This window comes from Gymnodraco acuticeps, unplaced genomic scaffold (genome assembly GCF_902827175.1).
Source record: "Gymnodraco acuticeps unplaced genomic scaffold, fGymAcu1.1, whole genome shotgun sequence".
NCBI lineage: Eukaryota > Metazoa > Chordata > Actinopteri > Perciformes > Bathydraconidae > Gymnodraco > Gymnodraco acuticeps.
The window spans coordinates 2,391,531-2,397,530 of record NW_022992250.1 but is presented as its reverse complement, the minus strand read 5'-3'; the positions used below and the strand labels follow the sequence as shown (position 1 = coordinate 2,397,530).

The 6,000-nt window shown below is 40.8% G+C and overlaps 1 protein-coding gene across 6 annotated transcripts in view; it reads right to left on the bottom strand.

Annotated features, from left to right (window-relative positions):
* p4ha2 (procollagen-proline, 2-oxoglutarate 4-dioxygenase (proline 4-hydroxylase), alpha polypeptide 2) overlaps positions 1-6,000 on the bottom strand; it is a 39,915-nt gene that overhangs the window by 33,154 nt on the left and 761 nt on the right. The window lies entirely within an intron of this gene.

Sequence of the window (6,000 nt, the reverse complement as noted above, 5' to 3'; positions counted from 1 at the left end):
AAAGAAGAAGAAAGAAGAAGAAGAAGAAGAAGAGATTGGGAGGGATGAAACCCTCTTTAATGGTCACACATGCAGAGCACACAGCACACACAGTGAAATGTGTTCTCTGCTTTAACCATCCTAGTACCAGGAGTCTAGTACTAGGAGCAGTGGGCAGCTATTGTACAGCGCCCGCGGAGCAATGGGAGTGAGGGGGCAAATTGGGTCAAAATGTTATTGCATCAATGATCTGTTAACATTAAAATCACTAAATATATGCTGTAACTACTTTGCTCTAGGCAACTCAAGGGCTCAGGTAATGTGATTACTATATGAATAATTGTCGAAAATAACATAAAATGCATAGGGTTTTTTGTTAAGTAACATACTTTCGTCGCCGGCCGGCCGATACATGCCGCTCATTAAGTGGGCCTGTCAGTGTCTTACCAATGAGTGCTTTCGGTTTGGTAAATGAGTACCAGCCCAGAAAAGTATTACCGTGTTCCTAAAGTACAAATGACAGGACCAAATCTCTCTCCTTGTCATTTACAGCCTGTGTGATGGCTCAGCCCAAACACAGCCAGCCTGTCGTTGAAGACTGCAACACCCCTGCCACATTCCTGGAAAAAGGCCAGTTCCATGGACAACCCCACGTTCCACACTCCTGACCCCTGGCCTGGCAAATGTAAGAAACAGCAATGAGGACAGCGAGGATATTATATGACGGGTCCCAGGAGGACAGGCCCAGACAGCTGTATTTTTAATATGGACAGTACAACACGTCCTTCTGTGCTGCAGAGCTGTGTTCTTAAGCTCAAAGGCAACAAGGATCTTTCCACAGTTTCTCCAAAATAAAACCATGGAGGTCAGTTAAATGATCTTAAACACAACCTTACTGGAGGAAAGAAACGTACCCATTCTCCATACTTAGTGCGTAATGATGACCACCACCCACAAGTCAAATACTGGGTTCAAGTTGCTTTAGAATGGGGGTGTGGCTCCACATGAGAGATAAGAAACCACAGTAGCTCTCTGGCAAAGCAGGGAGGATCCAAGGTCTGCACTGGAGCAGGGGTTTCTGAGGAGCAAGTGCTTACTTTGACAGTAATCTTTCCAACATCTGCAGTTGAACTCATCTTCTTTCCTGTTTCGTTTATCACTCTGAGAGAGAAGGTCCTGGCTGGTACCACCAACAGCTGCCTGGGTTACACAACCGCCAATCGGGGGATATGTAAAAAACATTTTTTCCGGTTTGGGGGAAAGCAGATATAACTTATGTCAAGATGTCGGAAAACAGCTGAAACATAAAACTGATCTTTTCTCATCCTTTTTATTCCTGGAGAGTTTGAAGAGTATAATTCAATATCAAAACCAAATAATAGCAAATACTGATGTGAGTAAGAGAGCATCAGCAAGACAACCGAGACAAATGGACCACTGCTAACAACTCTTTCAGACTTTTTAAAGCCTTGAATTATTGTAGGAAATGTGTCAACTCAACTTGGCTTTTTATAATCACATCTTCCGAACATATTTAAAATGTAGTAATTGGATAGTTGGGTGGATTGGGATAAAGAAGACAATGACAATGAAGGTACTGGAAAAATCATCATGTAAAATGTTCAATTGTAAACAGATCACATGTTGACCTATGCAACTAAAAGCTAATTCCCAGAGCATAATAGAACTATGTATCTCAGTTCCATTTAACAGAGCCAACAAAGACACACTTTCAAACCAAGGATTCCAACTCACTTAGCCTGGTGGCTTTTCTTGCTCCCAAAGGCATCATAGCACTTCACATTGTTACTTCATTACATTCAGCAAAGACCAGCAGGTATGTCAAGTATTTTATTAAAACTACAGTCAGGATTAAGAAAGCAGTTGCGTGCCATAAAACCTAAGTCATCATAGTTGAGAGGAGATGGTTGCCAACTCTTCCACAAGTGTTGCACTAAGATAAAGCATAGACGGTTGATCCTAAACAGGCATTTTTCTGACCGATGTTAATCAGCAGGAAGGGCTGGCATGTACCCAACGGGCACAGGCATAGACAAAATATGGGCACACAAAGTCCTGCCAACACTAGTGTGCAGATTGCATATTTTATATAACACACCACATACGTGCAAACTTAATATCCACAGGCTGTGAACATGCTCAGACAATTCTGAGAGATTCAACTTGCATCACTAGCAAAGAAAAAGAATCACAATTCAAACTTGAAACGTGTCATTGCAATTACACTAAACTCTTCTTACTTCAATAAAAACCTGTTACAGATCATTATATATTCAAGATCTTTGGCTTTGCGGACAGGATAGTGCATTTTGTATTAATTATTTGATGAGCCAGCAGATTAGTGGTGGGTCTCTGCTTAGTGTCAGTTTTTTTGTTTTGTAGCAATTCTGCAACTTCATACAGCCAGCATTAAAAAAAAGATCACTGTCCCAAATCTGACACATCATAAGTGAAAATGTCCAACATCACCTTAGCTGTGAACTACACAACATATAGTTTTGCTCTGGACAAAAGCTATACCAAATGAATGTGTACCCCTATAAAATATCAGGGAGGACACGGTTCAAGAAAAATCTCTAAATATAGTAAAGGGTTCAAATGATTTCCAGGTGTAGGTCCAAGATTCCTGCTGGCCATTATGTGGTTGACATTAAGGACAACTTGTTTCAGATGCTATGAAAGCTTAAACATCTGCAGCTACAAAGTGCAGCTTAAAATATAAAAGATGGTTGTTTTCCTTCAGAACAACCATTTTCTAAATGTGTCCCAGACATGACTAAACATCCCAACGTGGCAGAAAGACCGAGTAATTTATCACCAGAATGCTGTGTTGCAAAGATGTTCATTTCAATCTGGTATGAGCTCATTCATACCGGTGTTACTGATCACAGAGCGTGAGCCATATGTTAACATAAAGAGACAGACAGGCTTGAAGAAGCATGCATTAGTTTACATAAGCATTAGTTTACATAAGCAACAGACACACACACATTTTGCATGTGCAAGGGTAGTCAAACACACCATCTCTTGCTAAACTTGTTCTGGTATGCAAACACTGAAGCCTCATATAAATAAGGTTTTGATAAATAAAGAGATGTACATGTAAATCACCCAGACATTTAGATAAGCATGGCTTCAATAATTAGAATAAAAAGACACAACCAGACTCGGGAACTCAAGGCAAATGAAATGTATAAATGGAAGGGGGAAGCATCAGATGGAGACTCACACAACTTAATAAAGCAGTTCTAGCAATCTAGCAAGACATCAGTCTCTTTAGAGTGCATGTCACCTGCCTTATAGCCCAATTACTGCTGACAGATTTATGACATCCCTCTATTTTGTGCCCTCCATGTATGCCCAACCTAATGGCTGCCATTTTCCATTACTGCCATTATACTACACATAAATCACTGCAGGGCAACATTTGCCTACTGTGGATGCAACCTTTTATTCTGGGGATGTGTGTATAGTGATATATTGTGGCATTTGACAAGGGTGGACAAAGCCTATGTCTAGTGTGCTAAATATAAAATCGTCAGCAACATGTCTTTCAAAAGCCAGTGTCCTCTTACTCTGAACCATTACCACAGCTCAAGGTTGACACACGTTTTAGTTGGGACTATTTCTTTGGTAGAAAGTAGTTCCAATAAAAACATATTGCCCCTTACTCTGAACCATCACCACAGCTAACGGTTGACACACCTATTAGTTGGGACTATTTCTTTGGTAGAAAGTAGTTCCAATAAAAACATATTGCCCCTTACTCTGAAACATCACCACAGCTAAAGGTTGACACTTTTTCTATTGGGACTACTTATTTGCTAGAAAAGTAGTTATAAATAATAACATATTGCCCCTTACTCAGTCTGAACCATCACCACAGCTCACGCTTGACACACTTTCTTATTGGCACTATTTATTTGGTAGAAAGTAGTTCCAATAAAAACACATTGATATGATGAGTAAACCGACTCATCATATCATAAATGATATATGATCTAAAACTTGATAGATTTGTAAAGTGTGGTTAGTTAGGTAACAATGGTAAGACATCACCAAAATTGTCACAGAAAAATATGCCTTTGCCCTGCGCCTTGCCTTGCAGACCCCGACTCTGCTCACAGCTGGATAGTAGCCGGTGTTCCGGATTAACTGGTTCCCCGATCAACTGGTTTACAGAGGTGGGGAGCGTGGCCTTCGACTGAAATACACATTTCGATCGCTTCTTCTGTCGTTTACATACATCTTTTGGTATATTTGGCTCGGTAGGAAGACTTCGATGCACATTCCGTCGGACTGTGTGAGGTTGTGGTTACGATGGAGATATCCGGACGCGAACAGCAGGGACTACAAAGAGAAAAACGAGTTGACTGGGGATGTCTGTTCAAAACGTTGCAAACTCCAATAAATCATTTAAACCAGCTATTGTTGCCAGACTTATTACTGAATATCGTTCTTAATGTGATACCAAGTCCATCTGAGACCTGTGTACACCTTCAGACAGCCTCCCAGTGAAGCACACGTGGTGTACTCATAGTTTGAAAGCAGCGTGGAGAAGTCTTCAGCTGTGAACTGTAAACTGTGATCCTCTCAGCTAAACATCCGCCCAGGGAAAAATGGGACCCGCCCAGGTTAAACTGTGTTACGACTTCTGTGGCTATCTACCAGCGATCATGTGTAATATGAAAGACTACACACACATGTATCCCTTATAAAAACAGTATTCTGCAGCACTCATCCAGATAAGATGTGACTGTTAACTCGTTTTGCAAAGATAGCAGCAGAAATGTAATTGCTGCATGTGCAGGTAGACTTTAAAATGCTGATGGGTCATTATGTTGGTCTCGGCAAACAATATTAGGAATTCTCTATTCAAACATAATAATTCAGTGTGCATCGACATGAAAATAACAAAAAAGTTCATGCTGGACTCAAACCCGAGTCCCAACAGCAACAATCACGCAAGCCCTGCGTGCGGCACAACTCAACATGGCACCTTATGGAGAATCATAAATGAAATAAGTGTGTTCAAAACACTCACGTCAATTACATTACATGACATTCCATTTACCTGACGCTTTTATCCAAATGCCTACTATAATATGTATATTATAAGTGTAGATACATTCGCTCACATTATAAATGATGGTCGGGTTGCATCTTTCTGGAACTTTTTAACAAAGTTCATCCAACACATTAAAGTGTGGTGGTGTAATACTTTCTGTAGATCCGTGGCGCACCATGGCCCGAGTGATTTTTGCTGTTGGGACTCGGGTTTGAGTCCAGCATGAACTTTTTTGTTATTTTCATGTCGATGCACACTGAATATTATGTTTGAATAGAGGATTCCTAATATTGTTTGCCGAGACCAACATTAATGACCCATCAGCATTTTAAAGTCTAAGTACCTGCACATGCAGCAATGACATTTCTGCTGCTATCTTTGCAAAACGAGTTAACAGTCACATCTTATCTGGATGAGTGCTGCAGAATACTGTTTTTATAAGGGATAAATGTGTGTGTAGTCTTTCATATTACACATGATCGCTGGTAGATAGCCACAGAAGTCGTAACACAGTTTAACCTGGGCGGGTCAAATGTTTCCCTGGGCGGATGTTTACCTGAGAGGATCACAGTTTACAGTTCACAGCTGAAGACTTCTCCACGCTGCTTTCAAACTATGAGTACACCACGTGTGCTTCACTTGGAGGCTGTCTGAAGGTGTACACATGTCTCAGATGGACTTGGTATCACATTAAGAACGATATTCAGTAATAAGTCTGGCAACAATAGCTGGTTTAAATGATTTATTGGAGCTTGCAACGTTTTGAACAGACATCCCCAGTCAACTCGTTTTTCTTTTTGTAGTCCCTGCTGTTCGCGTCCGGATATCTCCATCGTAACCACAACCTCACACACTGGTACTGAATGTGCATCAAAGTCTTCCTACCGAGCCAAATATACCAAAAGATTTATGTAAACGACAGACGAAGCGAT